General features: G+C 37.0%; 1 long non-coding RNA gene across 1 annotated transcript; it reads left to right on the top strand.

Moving 5' to 3' along the window:
* The first annotated feature begins 5935 nt into the window (after window positions 1-5935).
* On the top strand, window positions 5936-13916 carry LOC125249407. Its single transcript, XR_007180557.1, has 2 exons — window positions 5936-6247; window positions 11766-13916. It is a non-coding gene; the product is annotated as an uncharacterized LOC125249407 (long non-coding RNA).
* The last annotated feature ends 6230 nt before the right edge of the window (window positions 13917-20146 follow it).

The raw sequence follows: 20146 nt of genomic DNA, 5'->3' as shown, positions 1-20146 counted from the left end.
ATGAAAGCGAGGCTATGAGGGATAGACTTATATCTCTTCAGTGGGTTGGACTGTTATTTAATGTGTTTTTGGATTTTTCTGCTGACAAAACACAAAAAAAATATCTTTCCAAGAAATTTAAGTAGACAAAAAAGTGCAGACAACATGAGCTGTGGAAAATTACACTATAAGAGATCTCAGAGCTTTAAACTGATTTTTACAGCGGATTATATTAAAAACACGGTAAGTCTGTCCCTCACAGCCTCGCTTTCATACCTGTCACAAAAACATTAATAAAATATACTGATCCAGGAAAAAAAGAGGTTTCTAATGTGACACGAATAAGATCAGTCTGACATTAGGCCTGTTTTGAATTATTAGAGCACACTTGATCTGAGAATATCATATTACTCCCAGATCTTAGCTCATTTGAGCAGGACAAGACCAAATCAAGTGTTTATTGTTCACTTGAATCGGTTGTTAACTGCTGCAAATTTAATCTTCTGATCAGTCGAATTCACAAATGAACCATACAATGTTATTGTCACAGATCCCCTGTCTCCCTGGACTACTATTCCCATGATCCTCCTGTTCTCCACACCTGCACTCACTTCCCTCGTCATCTCCCCATCATCACTCATCACCTGCACCTGGACTTGATTACCCTCACTGCCTTTATATTGCACTCACTCCCTTCACTCCTCATCCGTTCTCTGTTGTGTTATGTTTGCGTTTGGTGTTCCCTGCCTTTGTTTGATTAAAGTATCTAATGTTATTGTGGAAATCCGTATATGCCTCATCTCTACACCAGCAACTGTAACAAGAATCGGCTCAAAAGATTCACTCACGAAAAGGACATCACTATCGGGTCTCGAAAACTCGATTTCTTCACTTTAAAGAGGAACGACATGTTTTCCTTAAGGGAAGGAAAAAGTCTGATATTATGCTTTGCACTGTAGTGAAAAAAAGAAAGTTTCATAAAACTAAATGAACAAGGCAGACACATTGGCCTATTGCAGTGTCACTTCCTTACACAACTGCACCCAACATGGCTCATAAAAACCAATAACAACTTCTGTAACTATGGCCCTGTTTACACCTGGTATCGCATCACAAGTAGACGAGGGAGACACATACCTGTTTTCTCTTTTGTCCACTTTCAACCACTTCTGTCCTGACTTCTTCGAGGGGAGGGTTTAGGGTCTTTTGAGCATCTACAATATTAAAGCAATCTAATCAAATGCATTTTCGACTACCTCTGGAGGTGGTCAAAAGTGGACAATCTCAAATCGTTTTAGACCCCATTTACACCTGTAATTGCGATTGGATCGACCAAAACGCATCTTAATATCAGCTGAAACAGGGCCTATAAGTGTTAATGACATATAATAATGACACAACTTTTTCATTTCCTTTCTCATACTATGGTGATAGTAAGTAATCACATTTCATGAATCATTTCATTCATAATTCATTCCTCTACCTGATAACCTGACCCTCCTGCTGTGGACAATCAACCAATATATTTTTAATTGTCGTGTTTTTGTGTTAGCCTAAGACCAGCTTTATTTAGCAAAACAACAGTTTCAGGGATATTGCTAATGTTCTTTCTACCGTGCATTATAATTAAGGCTTTGTGAAACAGCTTTTCCAGTTCATTCCAGTTTTCCTGAATAACATGTACTCTGTCCTACAAACACATGTCTTATCATGTATGCCTATGAAAGAAGATCGAGCCAATCAGAGTAAGTATGGGGCGAAGCGACACGTGTAGCCTCGCCCCGTTCTGAAGGCTGCAGCCAGGTGTACTTTGTCTCTATGTTTTTTATTGAATCATATCGCTACTGCTAACACGGCGCCATTTTGTGGCCGCCCCACCCCTGAATGTCTGTAGGGTTTGACACGAAGAACAGAACCACCTCTGCTTTGACAACCGCCATATTAAACACAAAAGAAGAACCCTTCTCGGCTGTACACTGGAGCACCTGGTCTTGGTAAATGGGTCTTGTAATGGAAATCACAAGGAGCAGCTCGAACACGTCCTCACCTGCACTCAAAGGTAGACAAACATCTGAAACATTCGACATCTTTAACAGCAGTGATCGACAGTTAGAAGAACGGCTAACATTGGCAGTAACCTGCTTGATCAGGAAATCAGATAAAGGAAGCATTTGTCCTCTCATTATCCATTCACGCTACGATTTATTCTATAATTAACTCGAAATGCGAATAATAAATTTTATGAGCTATGTGAAAATAATTTAAAAAAAATAAGTGTGCATGTTTGTTGGTAAAATCTAGAGGATTGCGTTCTAGTTTACACTGTGAATTTGCTATTGAAAAAAACATGTTTTATTATGTTTTTTTTTTTTATTAACATTCATTATAAAATCCAAATGAGGAACTTTTCTATTAATAGTGCTTCACACAAACATTTTAGACAATTCAACAAAAACTATGATCATAAAGAAAAATAATCTTATTAAAAGGGTTTTTTTTTTTTTTTTTTTGCATAAGGAATGGTCACATGTGGCTGTTTTTTTTTCCAGGAAGGAGGATGGGCTAACTGAGCTTGTGAATATCCTCACTGTAGCTCATTCCTGATTGGGGGAATAAGCCACCCATCCCAACTCTCACACACTTTTCTGATATAGACTTCGATTTACGGTTCCTCAAAACAACAACGAAAAATAATAATAATAAATTCTCGCCGTGAGCAGGATTCGAACCTGCGCTGGTGAAACCAATTGGATCTTAACCCTCTGGGGTCTGAGGTGTTTCTTGGGCCCTAGAGATGTTTTGACATGCCCTGACATTTGTGTTTATTTTACTTACTTATAACATTTCCATGTCTAAAGTCTGATAAAACTGTATTCATCACAAACTCTGCTACAATAATATGTGAGCAGCATGTATGTAAAAGTTTGTATTTTTGAGAAAATGACATTTATGCATGGTTAGTGAAAAAAAAATATGTTTACGTCACTGAAATAAGGCCATTAAACACATACTGAACATTTGTTCACAAGACTTTTGAGAACTTGATCTTGTAGCCTAGAGATTTTACTACAAAATGATGTGACAATCATCCTTTCTACTCATTCACATAAAATAATATATTGATTTATCTTTTGTCAGACACTTTTTGTGTTCGAAAGGCTGTATGCGAGGGAGTGCCAATGGCCATGAATATTGATATGATTCACACCCGGGAAGACAAAGACACTCCCCTAATAGACCAAGGTGAATGTGACTGAAGGCAAACAAAAGAAAGAATGTGGCGAGATGAAAAAATGTTTGTGTGTGTGTAGTTTATTTACAAGACAACGTAATCAAAATATACATAATGAAGGTCAAAGGCACATTACTGATCTAAACACTGATCTTGAACAGTCGCGCACCTTTGTGCCATTCCTGGAAACAGATCCTGTACAAAGAAAAATTCACCTGCTTTTTTTCACTGAAGAAAAAACTGCCCCACCATCAGTAGTCCATGATGGAGCTCATTTGACCATGTTTCATGTAGATTAAATGTCTGTGTTCACACTGTGAAATCCAACAGTTGTTCTAACTAACAGTTAACTTTACTTAATGTCTTAAATTAATTGTAAAAATCTAGTAATCTGTACCATTCAGATACTATGCCTTGGTTACTCAGAAAAACCAAGTTAAGAGTAATTTGTTTGTTTTGAGTGCCATTTTGTCAAGCAAAAAAGACATCACATAAGCTGACTTCATAAAATGGTGTTGATTTTTCCGAAAATGTTTTTGTTTGAACTCCATTATGGTGATTAGTGTTTCCTTTGGTTGGGCACTTGGAACTTCATTTATATATTACTGTAATTCTCTTCCTATTGATACAGCGATGCAACAAAAATCACAGTTATTTGGTTTCAAAGGAAGGGAAGTAATAATAGATTGACCTAGGGTGACCTAAATAAATCATTAACTAGTCTATTTTTCATGTCGAACAATGATCTTTTAATTTTTTTTTTTTTTTTTTTTGCTGACACTTACGTCATAACACCTTGTGAAACTTTTAATTGGGTTGATATAATGTTTGTGACAAGCAATTGACCATGCTTGAGTCACACACAGACTTCAACATTCAGCATGCAAAACACGATGGTTTCAATTAACTTTATTATTATTATTATTAATTGTAACAATAACAATTTTATTTGTTCTTTTTGTTGTGATACTTCTGACACAAGACAGCAAATAAAATTGGCAAATAAAATTAAAAAGAATTCTAAAATAGCAGTTGCATCATTTGTTCATGCCGCAATGCACTCTGGGAGTCAGTAATTCTGAGTAGCTGTACAAGAGTAAGAAGTAAATTATCAAGTACTCTCTACAGTTTGGTTTTAGTTACTAGAACTCTCCTGTATGTGAACTATACTAACTAAGCATTGTACAAAAATAATGTGTATGATCCTAAACTAGCATAAGTTATTCACTTATGCTCTGCTGTATCCTTATGTTACATATTTATCTGAACGCCTGTAATCAATCAGGCAAAAGCCCAGACGATTTATAACTTAAACAATGGTAGTTTGTACTTAACATTGAAACTCTGTTACCTTTTGGAAATAATCCATGAAAACAAATTGCGATTTGAGGAGCGTGCAGTAGTTTCAGTTGCATTCAGTTGTGCATTGTCTCAGAGATAGGCCTACTCTCACAATAGGGGGAGCATTCAGGGTGCGAATTACGGGACGGTTTGGGAGGGTCTGACCCCCCTAAAGAAGGCTTGATCCCCCTGAAGTACATCAAGACAAGATGTTTTTTAAAGATATTAGTACCAGTAGTATGAAGATACATTTCTAGCTTTGACTGATTTAAATTGTAATTTTGGACACCTTTGAAATATCAGCTGTTAAATTAAACGCGCTACAAAACCCTGTTCATTCAGGCACGTGCATTATGGCATGGACGAAAGAACATAATGTTTAAAATGCATATACACGGTTCAGTTGAATGATAACAAACCCTATTTAATGCTGTTAAAAAAAGTATGAAACCAACTGTTTACTGATAAAATCCATAACTTAACAACAACACTGAAATAGGAGCACACAGTTTATCTGTCAATCAATTGCATGTGAAAGTCGCGTTCATTACTATAGATAGATAGATAGATAGATAGATAGATAGATAGATAGATACTGTATGTGCCTTTGTGTAATTCGCACCCTGGGAGCATTATGAATATTCATATCAGCACCACCCAGTGGAAACCAAATCTTTCAAGAACTGAATATTTGGTAACACCGGATGATTACCATATTAATAGCCTGTGCTGCTTATGGGTGTGACACATTACAGATAATGAGCTCAGACAGGAAAGACTGTACTTGCATTGGTTTCATATGGACTACATTATCAGAGAATATATTTGATTGGTTTATTTAAAACCAAGACATTTCAAGCTTTCTATAGACATATTTCTTACGTCTGTGTGGCAAGTTTACACTGAGTTTCGATTCATTTTGTGCCGCATTTCAGGAAAAAGTTCACAGAGATCGAGACTACAGAACATGCAACCCGTTTGTTTTCTTTTTTTTACATAAGCACAAGGTTTTTGAGTGTACACAAATAAAAGCAGACCCTTTACAGGTTCAAATGATGTACTACTCTTACCTGTATGAAGAAAAATTATGGAGGATTTTAAGTTCTTTCCACTGTTATCAGGGAAAAAATGCAGGTGATTGAGCAGGCGCCTCCACCGACCGAAGAGGGTTAAGTCCAACGCCTTAACCACTCGGCCATCACGGCGATAAATTTTCCTCATTTGGATTTTATAATTAATGTTAATAAAAAAATATATAATAAAACATGTTTTTTTCAATAGCAAATTCACAGTGTAAACTAGAACGCAATCCTCTAGATTTTACCGACAAACATGCACATTTGTTTTTTTTAAATTATTTTCACATAGCTCATAAAATTAATTATTCGCATTTCGAGTTAATTATAGAATAAATCGTAGCGTGAATGGATAATGAGAGGACAAATGCTTCCTTTATCTGATTTCCTGAACAAGCAGGTTACTGCCAATGTTAGCCGTTCTTCTAACTGTCGATCACTGCTGTTAAAGATGTCGAATGTTTCAGATGTTTGTCTACCTTTGAGTGCAGGTGAGGACGTGTTCGAGCTGCTCCTTGTGATTTCCATTACAAGACCCATTTACCAAGACCAGGTGCTCCAGTGTACAGCCGAGAAGGGTTCTTCTTTTGTGTTTAATATGGCGGTTGTCAAAGCAGAGGTGGTTCTGTTCTTCGTGTCAAACCCTACAGACATTCAGGGGTGGGGCGGCCACAAAATGGCGCCGTGTTAGCAGTAGCGATATGATTCAATAAAAAACAGAGAGACAAAGTACACCTGGCTGCAGCCTTCAGAACGGGGCGAGGCTACACGTGTCGCTTCGCCCCATACTTACTCTGATTGGCTCGATCTTCTTTCATAGGCATACATGATAGACCTTATTCACAGCAGCGCCACCTTTGATTCTTAACGGGAATGAAAGCGAAAATGAACAGGAATGAAAACTATTTTAGGTCTGTCTTATTTGTGTTACATTAGAAACCTCTCTTTTACTGGAGTAATATTTTATTAGTGTTTTTGTGACAGGTATGAAAGTGAGGCTGTGAGGGATACAAATAAGACAGACCTAAAATAGGTTAGAGATCAGTCTGACATTAGGCCTGTTTTGAATTATTAGAGCACACTTGATCCGAGAATATCATATTACTCCCAGATCTTAGCTCATTTGAGCAGGACAAGACCAAATCAAGTGTTTATTGTTCACTTGACTCGGTTTTTAACTGCTGCAAATTTAATCTTCTGATCAGTCAAATTCACAAATGAACCATACAATGTTATTTGTGAACTAGCTGAATGTAAAGAATCGTATCAAAAGATTCACTCACGAAAAGGACATCACTATCGGGTCTCGAAAACTCGATTTCTTCACTTTAAAGAGGAACGACATGTTTTCCTTAAGGGAAGGAAAAAGTCTGATATTATGCTTTGCACTGTAGTGAAAAAAAGAAAGTTTCATAAAACTAAATGAACAAGGCAGACACATTGGCCTATTGCAGTGTCACTTCCTTATACAACTGCACCCAACATGGCTCATAAAAACCAATAACAACTTCTGTAACTATGGCCCTGTTTACACCTGGTATCGCATCACAAGTAGACGAGGGAGACACATACCTGTTTTCTCTTTTGTCCACTTTCAACCACTTCTGTCCTGACTTCTTCGAGGGGAGGGTTTAGGGTCTTTTGAGCATCTACAATATTAAAGCAATCTAATCAAATGCATTTTCGACTACCTCTGGAGGTGGTCAAAAGTGGACAATCTCAAATCGTTTTAGACCCCATTTACACCTGTAATTGCGATTGGATCGACCAAAACGCATCTTAATATCAGCTGAAACAGGGCCTATAAGTGTTAATGACATATAATAATGACACAACTTTTTCATTTCCTTTCTCATACTATGGTGATAGTAAGTAATCACATTTCATGAATCATTTCATTCATAATTCATTCCTCTACCTGATAACCTGACCCTCCTGCTGTGGACAATCAACCAATATATTTTTAATTGTCGTGTTTTTGTGTTAGCCTAAGACCAGCTTTATTTAGCAAAACAACAGTTTCAGGGATATTGCTAATGTTCTTTCTACCGTGCATTATAATTAAGGCTTTGTGAAACAGCTTTTCCAGTTCATTCCAGTTTTCCTGAATAACATGTACTCTGTCCTACAAACACATGTCTTATCATGTATGCCTATGAAAGAACATCGAGCCACAGTAAGTATGGGGCGGAGCGACCCATTCTGCAGGCTCAGCCAAGTGTACTTTGTCTCTCTGTTTTTTATTGAATTATTTTATTGAAACTGCTAACACGGCGCCATTTTGTGGCCGCCCCACCCCTGAATGTCTGTAGGGTTTGACACGAAGAACAGAACCACCTCTGCTTTGACAACCGCCATATTAAACACAAAAGAAGAACCCTTCTCGGCTGTACACTGGAGCACCTGGTCTTGGTAAATGGGTCTTGTAATGGAAATCACAAGGAGCAGCTCGAACACGTCCTCACCTGCACTCAAAGGTAGACAAACATCTGAAACATTCGACATCTTTAACAGCAGTGATCGACAGTTAGAAGAACGGCTAACATTGGCAGTAACCTGCTTGTTCAGGAAATCAGATAAAGGAAGCATTTGTCCTCTCATTATCCATTCACGCTACGATTTATTCTATAATTAACTCGAAATGCGAATAATTAATTTTATGAGCTATGTGAAAATAATTTAAAAAAAACAAATGTGCATGTTTGTCGGTAAAATCTAGAGGATTGCGTTCTAGTTTACACTGTGAATTTGCTATTGAAAAAAACATGTTTTATTATATATTTTTTTATTAACATTAATTATAAAATCCAAATGAGGAAAATTTATCGCCATGATGGCCGAGTGGTTAAGGCGTTGGACTTAACCCTCTTCGGTCGGTGGAGGCGCCTGCTCAATCACCTGCATTTTTTCCCTGATAACAGTGGAAAGAACTTAAAATCCTCCATAATTTTTCTTCATACAGGTAAGAGTAGTACATCATTTGAACCTGTAAAGGGTCTGCTTTTATTTGTGTACACTCAAAAACCTTGTGCTTATGTAAAAAAAAAGAAAACAAACGGGTTGCATGTTCTGTAGTCTCGATCTCTGTGAACTTTTTCCTGAAATGCGGCACAAAATGAATCGAAACTCAGTGTAAACTTGCCACACAGACGTAAGAAATATGTCTATAGAAAGCTTGAAATGTCTTGGTTTTAAATAAACCAATCAAATATATTCTCTGATAATGTAGTCCATATGAAACCAATGCAAGTACAGTCTTTCCTGTCTGAGCTCATTATCTGTAATGTGTCACACCCATAAGCAGCACAGGCTATTAATATGGTAATCATCCGGTGTTACCAAATATTCAGTTCTTGAAAGATTTGGTTTCCACTGGGTGGTGCTGATATGAATATTCATAATGCTCCCAGGGTGCGAATTACACAAAGGCACATACAGTATCTATCTATCTATCTATCTATCTATAGTAATGAACGCGACTTTCACATGCAATTGATTGACAGATAAACTGTGTGCTCCTATTTCAGTGTTGTTGTTAAGTTATGGATTTTATCAGTAAACATTTGGTTTCATACATTTTTTAACAGCATTAAATAGGGTTTGTTATCATTCAACTGAACCGTGTATATGCATTTTAAACATTATGTTCTTTCGTCCATGCCATAATGCACGTGCCTGAATGAACAGGGTTTTGTAGCGCATCTAATTTAACAGCTCAGGTAAAGTTAAAGGTATTTCAAATGTGTCCAAAATTACAATTTAAACCAGTCACAGCTAGAAATGTATCTTCATATCACTGGTACTAATTTCTTTAAAAAACATCTTGTCTTGATGTACTTCAGGGGGATCAAGCCTTCTTTAGGGGGGTCAGACCCTCCCAAACCGTCCCGTAATTCGCACCCTGAATGCTCCCCTATTGTGAGAGTAGGCCTATCTCTGAGACAATGCACAACTGAATGCAACTGAAACTACTGCACGCTCCTCAAATCGCAATTTGTTTTCATGGATTATTTCCAAAAGGTAACAGAGTTTCAATGTTAAGTACAAACTACCATTGTTTAAGTTATAAATCGTCTGGGCTTTTGCCTGATTGATTACAGGCGTTCAGATAAATATGTAACATAAGGATACAGCAGAGCATAAGTGAATAACTTATGCTAGTTTAGGATCATACACATTATTTTTGTACAATGCTTAGTTAGTATAGTTCACATACAGGAGAGTTCTAGTAACTAAAACCAAACTGTAGAGAGTACTTGATAATTTACTTCTTACTCTTGTACAGCTACTCAGAATTACTGACTCCCAGAGTGCATTGCGGCATGAACAAATGATGCAACTGCTATTTTAGAATTCTTTTATTTTATTTGCTGTCTTGTGTCAGAAGTATCACAACAACTGTGATTTTTGTTGCATCGCTGTATCAATAGGAAGAGAATTACAGTAATATATAAATGAAGTTCCAAGTGCCCAACCAAAGGAAACACTAATCACCATAATGGGGAGTTCAAACAAAAACATTTTCGGAAAAATCAACACCATTTTATGAAGTCAGCTTATGTGATGTCTTTTTTGCTTGACAAAATGGCACTGAAAACAGCCAATTACTCTTAACTTGGTTTTTCTGAGTATCCAAGGCATATTATCTGAATGGTACAGATTACTAGATTTTTACAGTTAATTTAAGACATTAAGTAAAGTTAACTGTTAGTTAGAACAACTGTTGGATTTCACAGTGTGAACACAGACATTTAATCTACATGAAACATGGTCAAATGAGCTCCATCATGGACTACTGATGGTGGGGCAGTTTTTTCTTCAGTGAAAAAAGCAGGTTAACTTGTTTCTTGTACAGGATCTGTTTCCAGGAATGGCACAAAGGTGCGCGACTGTTCAAGATCAGTGTTTAGATCAGTAATGTGCCTTTGACCTTCATTATGTATATTTTGATTACGTTGTCTTGTAAATAAACTACACACACACAAACATTTTTTCATCTCGCCACATTCTTTCTTTTGTTTGCCTTCAGTCACATTCACCTTGATCTATTAGGGGAGTGTCTTTGTCTTCCCGGGTGTGAATCATATCAATATTCATGGCCATTGGCACTCCCTCGCATACAGCCTTTCTAACGCAAAAAGTGTCTGACAAAAGATAAATCAATATATTATTTTATGTGAATGAGTAGAAAGGATGATTCTCACATCATTTTGTAGTAAAATCTCTAGGCTACAAGATCAAGTTCTCAAAAGTCTTGTGAACAAATGTTCAGTATGTGTTTAATGGCCTTATTTCAGTGACGTAAACATATTTTTTTTTTCACTAACCATGCATAAATGTCATTTTCTCAAAAATACAAACGTTTACATACATGCTGCTCACATATTATTGTAGCAGAGTTTGTGATGAATACAGTGTTATCAGACTTTAGACATGGAAATGTTATAAGTAAGTAAAATAAACACAAATGTCAGGGCATGTCAAAACATCTCTAGGGCCCAAGAAACACCTCAGACCCCAGAGGGTTAAGATCCAATCGGGTTTCCCAGCGCAGGTTCGAATCCTGCTCACGGCGAGAATTTTTTGTTATTATTATTTTTCGTTGTTGTTCTGAGGAAGCGCAAATCGCAGTCTATGTCAAAAAAGTGTGTGAGAGTTGGGACGTTATTCCCTCAATCAGGAATGAGCTACAGTGAGGATATTCATACTGCACAAGGTCAGTTAGCTCAACAGCAAATCCACAGCATAAACTAGAACACAATCCTCTAGATTTTACTGACAAACTTGTTTTTTAAAACTATTTTCACATAGCTCATAAAATTAATTAATTTTAGTTTGAAGATCTGTCAAGTTTAACAAGGTTTCAGTTTCGACATCACTAGTTTTTATCTGATTTCCTGAACAAGCAGGTTACTGCCAATGTTAGCCATTCTTCTAACTCTGTGTATGGTCGATCACTGCTGTTAAAGATGTCGAATGTTTCAGATGTTTGTCTACCTTTGAGTGCAGGTGAGGACGTGTTCGAGCTGCTCCTTGTGATTTCCATTACAAGACCCATTCACCAAGACCAGGTGCTCCAGTGTACAGCCGAGAAGGGTTCTTCTTTTGTGTTTAATATGGCGGTTGTCAAAGCAGAGGTGGTTCTGTTCTTCTTCCTTACGACGTGTCAAACCCTACAGGCATTCAAGGTTGGGGCGGCGACAAAATGGCGCCGTGTTAGCAGTTTCAATAAAATAATTCAATAAAAAACAGAGAGACAAAGTACACCTGGCTGAGCCTGCAGAATGGGCTGTTACAATATCTTCAGTTCCTGAAATATTCCGTCCCACTGGTGGCGCTTACACAAATATTCATGATATTCTCCTATTGTGTGCGTGTCCTTGAGACAACGCACAAGCAAATGAAACTGAAAATATTAGTACACGCTCCTCAAATTGCAACTGTTTAATAGATTATTTCGAAAAGGTAATAAAATATTCCTTTGGAATATAAACCCTTCGTTTTGATGACAGTCTTCATGCCAGCAGCTACTTAAAGAATGATATTTTTGTTTAAAATATTATAATTATGATAGGAAATTATAGTTTAGTTTCGTTTTATTTAAAGGCAGCACGAAACCCTGAAATGTGTCAAACATAACACATACTCAAACAACCTTATGTAGCCTACCTGATATAAAACAATTTCAAAACCAGTCAAATAAAATAATTGTGATAATAATATAATTTTTTTCTGAGATAATACAGCACAAATACACAGAAAAAATAGACAGCTACTTTACAAGATGACGTTATACTTGTTAATATCACCAATGTCATAATATGGTTTTGTTTTGCTTTTGTGATTTTCCACATTATACTCATCAATCATCTGGTAAAGTCACTGTCTGTTTCAGACTGGATGTGAGAGCTGAAGTCTTGGATAGCTCTGGCAGTGTGTGATCCGGACATCCATGAAGGCTGTTCCCGAGTGCCAAGGCCCTGTTTTAATATTTACCTCAGAACCTCACGTTTAGCATTGCTTCTTTTCACACATTGTTTTGAATGTCTTTTCAATTTGTGTTACATTCATAGAGTAATAACTTATGTACTTGTTATAACATTCAATGTATTAATATTTATATAGGCTAACTGGATTTGTTTTTGTTTGTTTGTTTGTTTGTTTGTTTTGTGTTTTTTTAAAACACAAATAAAGAAAAGTCAATTTTCAGGATAATATTTTAAAGATAATTTTGTGCATTCCAAATAAGCTTTGCAGATCTTTAGAAAAGGTCTTAACAATGTTTGTCATGTTTTTCGATTATTTCACATGTACCTATAGGTCAGTCAAGGTCACGGTTACAATAACTTAGGACACTAAAGAGACCTTTCTACTGACTCTGAAAAACACCAGAATAAAGAAGCCCAGGGTCTCTGATCACCTGTGTGGACGTGCCTTAATCCTGCTGCAGGAGGCAAGAGGACTGCAGATGTGAACAGAGCAATAAACTGCAATGTCTGTAATGTAAGATGCCTGAGACAGTGCTAAAGGGAGACAGAAGGACAGCTGATTGTCCTTCCAGTGCCAAACCACATGTGACCATAAGTCCCCCCAGACATGTTTGAGAATGTGAAATGCCTTGATGGAAGAGTGGAGTAACATCTCACAGCAAGAGCTGCAAATCTGGTGCTGCATGAGGATGAGATGCTCTGTAAAGCAGCTGATGCCACTTCAGACTTTCAGATGTTCATCAAACGTCTGTGAAATTTGTTCACTTTATGTCTCAGTTGTTGAATCTTTTTGTTTGTACAAATATTACACGTTGAGTAATTTGCTGGAAAAACAGCTGAAAAATGTGCACCAATATTGATTGAATAATAATCAAGAAATTAAGGTTGACATCGAATATTCACACCAGTCTATAGCTTATTTTTATTAGGACACAGATACATTTGTAGAGGTTTATTTCAAGTTGTCAACACTATGCAGTACTGTAGTCACAGAATGACAATGAAGGAAGCAGACTAATCAAACTATTCGAGAACTTTCTAAATCCTCAAATAAATAATAATAATAATTTAAAAAAAAAAAAAGCTAAACAGAAAACACATCAGTGTAAAACACGGTTATTGGCTTATGTTTGCTCTGCTGTATCCTTACGTTAATTGTTTATCTGAATGCCTGTGCTTTACTCAATTAGCTCAGGCGATTTATCATATTATGCATTGTTTTGTACATGTGAACTGTTGACTAACATTGGATATTTTATTACCTTTTCAAAAATAATCCATTAAACCGATGTGTTTTGAGGAGCGTGTACTAATATTTTCAGTTTCATTTGCTTGCGCGTTGTCTCAAGGACACGCCCACAATAGGAGAATATCATGAATATTCGCGTAAGCGCCACCAGTGGAACGGAATATTTCAGGAACTGAATATATTGTAACAGGGGCGAGGCTACATGTGTCGCTCCGCCCCATACTTACTCTGATTGGCTCGATCTTCTTTCATAGGCATACATGATAGACCTTATTCACAGCAGCGCCATCTTTGATTCTTAACGGGAATGAAAGTGAAAATGAATGGGAATGAAAACTATTTTAGGTCTGTCTTATTTGTGTCACATTAGAAACCTCTCTTTTACTGGAGTAATATTTTATTAGTGTTTTTGTGACAGGTATGAAAGCAAGGCTGTGAGGGATACGAATAAGACGGACCTAAAATAGGTTAGAGCTCAGTCTGACATTAGGCCTGTTTTGAATGAATAGATCTGACACTTGATCTGAGAATATCATATTACTCCCAGATCTTATGGCAGGTTTTTGAGCCCGTAAGTCATGACTTCAAATCACGACTTACGACTTTGTAGCGTTCCAGGAAAGTCACGCCAAACTGTGTAAAAGTGTAAACAAACCACATGGCGGACCATACGGGTCTTATGCTCATTAATAATTATTTCTATCGCCAAAGGTGCTTACTCCTTGTTTATTTGAGGGAAACAGAGGAGGAAAACGGCGCATTATGCAAGAGAAGCTGTTATACCTTTTATGGTAACACTTTAGAATACTGATCCTTCATTAATGAATAACTACACAGGAACAAATGAGTAATGCATTATTAACACTCTAGTAACTACTATTAACTAACAAGTAACTCTGATGAATGAATTAGTAAGTAATAGCGCTCAGTTGAAGGTGGTAGTTCACTATTAGCTAATCAGTAGTACCTCTAAGAGAACTACTAAGAACTACTATATACAGGTTCATAATTAACATAAATGATGCATAATGTATAATTAATTCTAAAGTAAAGGCCTTGGTAACCCACTAGTAATGAGTGAAGTATTACCAAATACTTAAGAAGGAATTACTAATTATTTGGATCAGTATTCTAAAGTGAAAAGCATGATAACTCTCTAGTAACTACTGAAGTCATTGTAAACTTTTGATGTTTTTGTATGTTTTTGTACAGTAATTCCTTATGATATATTTGGTAACACTTAAAGGGCATATTGCAGGTTAGAGCTTTAGTGATTCAATGTGTAGAAAAATAATGTATGAAATAGATTTTCTTGAAAAAACACGCATAAATACGCTACATAGGCTTCTGGAGTCGTTTTTTGTGAGAGAATTTTACTTCCGCATCTGAAAAATGCCAAATCGGACGTGACGTCACAGAAGGGAACGCGATCAATATAAACTATAGGAAAACAATGGATCGCAATGACATTTCGGATGCTGAGGAAATTGTAAATGCTTATTTATACTCGTATAACTAATCACAGCCATACAATTAGCCTGCTATGTGGTCAAGAGAGCAGGGACAGGCCAGAATTAGACAGAATAACGGTCAAAAGAGACAAATTGAGCTGTTGTGTGAGGAGAAGCAGTGGAGAACAGGACAGAGACCGGTGTTAGCTTATAGATATAACGTTAACGACATGTGCTCAGATCACAATATTGTACAGATTATTATCATGAATCAGGCAATAGCAAAGCTATTGGTCATCTATGAGTAGGCCTAACTGATTACTAATAACAGAAACGAATAAACTTTGATCAAGCGTATGTCACACGCGTTAATATCCGTCCACACTAACGTTACGTGATATAGCCGTTTCTCATCACGACTGATTTGGTAGTTAGCAAATGTAATAATCAAACACAAAACTTAAAATGTGCACCGTAAGTCTTCATCGAGCTGCATCTCTGACGGATCCGTGATCATGTCTCCCGCCGGCGGCCAAACATATAGTGTTAACTTACTGTATGTATTTCATGTTATCCTTTATTCATTAATTCTGTGTTATGAGTTTATTCCGTGCCCATTCACTGATTGTGTGAGGATGTATGACGCCGTGATTATGTAGTTGTGTGAACTTGAATGTATAAGTTTACATACATGGCATGCATGAAATTGGAGTATTTACATTACCAGCACATCATTCAAAACTGTTTTGTGTGAGTGTGAGACTGTATGCATGTGTACATAATTTGTATTCATCAGTGTTGAAATTGATTCAAGTAAAAACGGTGAAGAAGCATAGCGTGTGTAAGTTTATTCATTTAATATAATCATTTACAGAAGTATTACAACGTTGAACTCCATCATATCGCCAGGATGATAATCCTCCAGTCTAAAATGAACGCGTTTTTCGACGCAGATGCAGAAGTGAAGTCCCGTCTCTTCACCTGCACAAAACAAACCCCGGCACAGAAGATAGCAGCGTAGTTTTTCTGGTTAGTAAACTTCTGTACGCGATGTCCTGACAGGCTGAAGTTTGTGCAACCTCCACAAACACAATAATTTACCATTACGATGATAAATAGAATACAAAAACTACCGAAAACACACTGATTCACGGCCGCTGTTGCTAAATACCAATATATTCTGCACTGAATCAACACAGAGCTCTGCGAACATCTCCCTGTAGTGACGTAAAATGACGCGACGCTGAAAAAAAAGCGGTTTTTACAGAGACCGTCACTTTATCTACTAAATTAATGCCCTTATGTCTCGCAAAACATTTTTAAACCCTGCAGTACCTTTTTATATGGTATTTTTGTACAAGGTTATATATTCATCTCGAAAAAATTGTTAAACCTGCAATATCCACTTTAAGTTTAAGTCTTCCACTTTTTTCACAAAACCTTTGCTCTCTAGAAACCCAGTCAGTTTGGGTTCAAATTCTTTGAAGTTCAAGTATTAGCATTATAAACACTGAATTAATACAACATGAAATTAAATTAAGGACATGCATCAGAAAAATTGGGAATGTTGGACAATAAATATATAACAGAAAATAACAGCTTGATTTTGCAGTGTTGTATTTTAAAGCAAAAGTGTCCAAAAGTGTGAATTATGTGATAACGGACACAGCAATGCATCATGTATTATAAGATCATTATGTTTGTAGCGTGATCCATTAAAACGTACAATATAGCCTATTTCAATTCAGACCTAGATATTATTACTATTACTCCACTAGGTCTAAAATATTTTGTTCGCTGCAAACATTATCTTAAATGTATTAATTATTAATTTACTATTAATAGATGTGTAAAGTTGCATAATGGAAATACTCAATAAAGTAGGCTAACTACGTTACCTCAGATGGATGAATGTTTGGATTCCACTGGTAAAATAAAACATATATAAGACAATACAACATTTACTGTAGGATTCATACAATTTACTGGTGACTTAATTTAAAAAACTGTTCTATTGCGCTTCTGATTTGGGAGTGAAATTTGTCGATTTTGGGTGCGTAAGATGTGAAGGATTCAATGGTCCAGTTAGTATTTTCACCCCATAATGGCGGCCGCGCTACCGGAGCGCCATCTAGTGGCTATTACCCAAAAAGAATAAGAGTTTCGCCTCTTGGGTTCTAAGCTCTTTGCTGATAAAGGTGATGTATGTCGTTTCTGTGACTTTAGTGGCACCTAGCAGATTACAAAAATACAGCATATTTTGCAAACGCACCTTTCGCATGTCACGCCTCCATCGACTCAAACATCACAAAAACTCGTATTGCTTGTGAAAGCACGTCTCCGGTAAATGTAGGCTACTCTCAATAAAAGGTCCAACATATAGAGTACCTCAGGGATGACGTGTTTTTGTAGGCAAAACCCGGAAGCGAGTTAGCATTTTAGGACTTCTGGTTCCATGGCACTAAAGTCTATAGGTTTTTTGAATGGGTTTTTGCTAAATCGCCTGAAATAAGGTCTGTGGATAACAAAGCCTCTAAATACTTTCACGTTTTGATCTATGACATAAAACACACCAGTTATAACCCACTTGTTATTTTTCAAACCTTTATTGTGTCTTAAAACAACAGTTGCTAACAAGTTGCTAAAAGGGACTACTTCCTTTGGCGGGGACTTTAGATGCCATCATTAAAAACGGGACATTTGGACTGCATTTCTCATGAAAAAATGGATAAGTGTTCATACACAGCGCAGATCATAATCAGCGAGCATGTTTTTAAATAAAGTTGTTTTCGAAATAAAGTTTGAGGAAGCTTGGTGGTGGTGATGATGTTGATCTGTTGATCTCTTCAGCTGTAAATGTCTTTGGCTGTTAAAGTCTTTTGTTAATTATAATAAATTGACATGTTGATAAAACACACATAAGCAGTCTTTCAGAATGCTCTCAATTACATGTAGCCTGGATCAGTTGCATACTATATGCATTAGTGAGTGTGGCTGTGCTGATGGGGTAAGTAAATATGAGGCCGGGAGGGAAAAATCACAGTACTCACTACAAAAAAGTATTAGTGATATATATATCACTAATACTATAAAATAGTAGGCTATTTTTAGTTAAACTCCAGTGTTTAGGCTAGAGATGAGACTGAAGTTTATAGGTTATTTGAGTTGGTTTGAGTTGTACTGAAATGATGCTGTAACAGCGTGACTAATCATTTTTCAATTCTGAAGGATAAATGATTATAAAACAGACAGGAACAGATTCACAGAGAGGGTTTAAATGAAGCCTTTCTTCTCCTCAACACCAGAGGGTTTTAAGGGCTGATGTGTTCGACTCGACGGCGCTTGAAATGCAAAATAAATCCTCTCACACAGAGCTAAAATTAGCCTATTCTGAAAGCTCGGAGCTAATGACAGATGTTTGCATGAAACACTTTCTGCACTTTAAGCAAAACGTCTCTAGAGGATTCCTGAAGAGAAAGACACACGTCTGTCTCACCTGAGTTTATTTGAAGCAAATGTTTGCACGTGCTAGAGATGCTAATTCAGTTTTTCTGCTATAAACCCTCTGTTATGCATTATAACTTGTGACGGATATTTGGTAACGCATTGTCCTTGTTTCATATGCTTACTATACTTAATAACAGTACATTATAACCTACATAATTACCCGCATCTAGCTTTATATGATTTATATTTATGCTATTAAACGCCGCCCCCTGCTGGAGATCTGCTGAAGGCGCAGTGAGTGATGCCGCAGTGAAGCACGCGCGCGCGCGCGGGCGGAACGCGTTCACATGTGCCTTTGCAAATTCTGTAAACAAAACTCAAGGCGCATCATCAGTCTGCGGATGAAGAGCAAAAGGTCACCCTCTCGCTCATGGTTTATAACTCGCCAGGGTTTTGCACGTTAAAAGGATTAACAGCGAGGTAAAAGTGCCTGTAAATGTGCCAGCGCAGCAGATAATGTGCTGACGCAGCGCGCGTATATCACCGCGGACAGCAGGGGGCGCGTGAGGCTCAGCCGGATTCATGTGCAATACTGACATCAGACAGTAGATGGCGGCATCACACAAGCAAAGGGGGAAAAAAACAACAGCAGAAAGTGAACTAAACCAGGAACAGACTGAAGAATAGAATAGAATAGAATAGAATAGAATAGAATAGAATAGAATAGAATGCAAATTTTGATTGTTTGCCAAATGCATCAATGTAAATATTATTGCAATTTGATGCACAAAGAACTTGCAAAGCAGAAAAACCCAAATGATTTACATGTAAACGTTTAATGTGTCTGATCATCAGCTCAGGAACTGCTGTGGCGTCTATTTAAAATTAAAAAGCACAGTGAAGAAAGCAACAGTCTGAATATTCTCCAGCACATAAACACTCATAAACAGTATTAATTAAAGTTCCCAGCAGCCACGGGGAAAGGCATGAGTCAGGGAGGCGGTGGATAAATATCGATAAAGTAAACAGTACTGGGTTTGATTTACAAATGTGATGCAGATCCATAACTGTAAATCACACGCACAAACATTATAACTAGTGTATCACAGGACGCTCTCATTCACACGCTGACCAACACTTCTAAATCACATATCTGAGCGCTGTGTATCTGAGCAAACCCACTGTCCTAATGTCTCCAACTCAAAGATTCACACACTCATGATGACAGGCATCTCACAACAAACCACAGTCTGAGAGGAATGAACTGCATATTCACACAGAACACTGGAGTGAATAGAATAGAGCAGAATAGAATAGAGAAAATAGAACAGAACAGAGCAGAATAGAATAAAGAATAGAACAGAGCAGAATAGAATAAAGAA

This window comes from Megalobrama amblycephala, linkage group LG16, assembly GCF_018812025.1.
Source record: "Megalobrama amblycephala isolate DHTTF-2021 linkage group LG16, ASM1881202v1, whole genome shotgun sequence".
Taxonomy (NCBI): domain Eukaryota; kingdom Metazoa; phylum Chordata; class Actinopteri; order Cypriniformes; family Xenocyprididae; genus Megalobrama; species Megalobrama amblycephala.
This window is presented reverse-complemented; position numbering and strand designations above follow the sequence as displayed.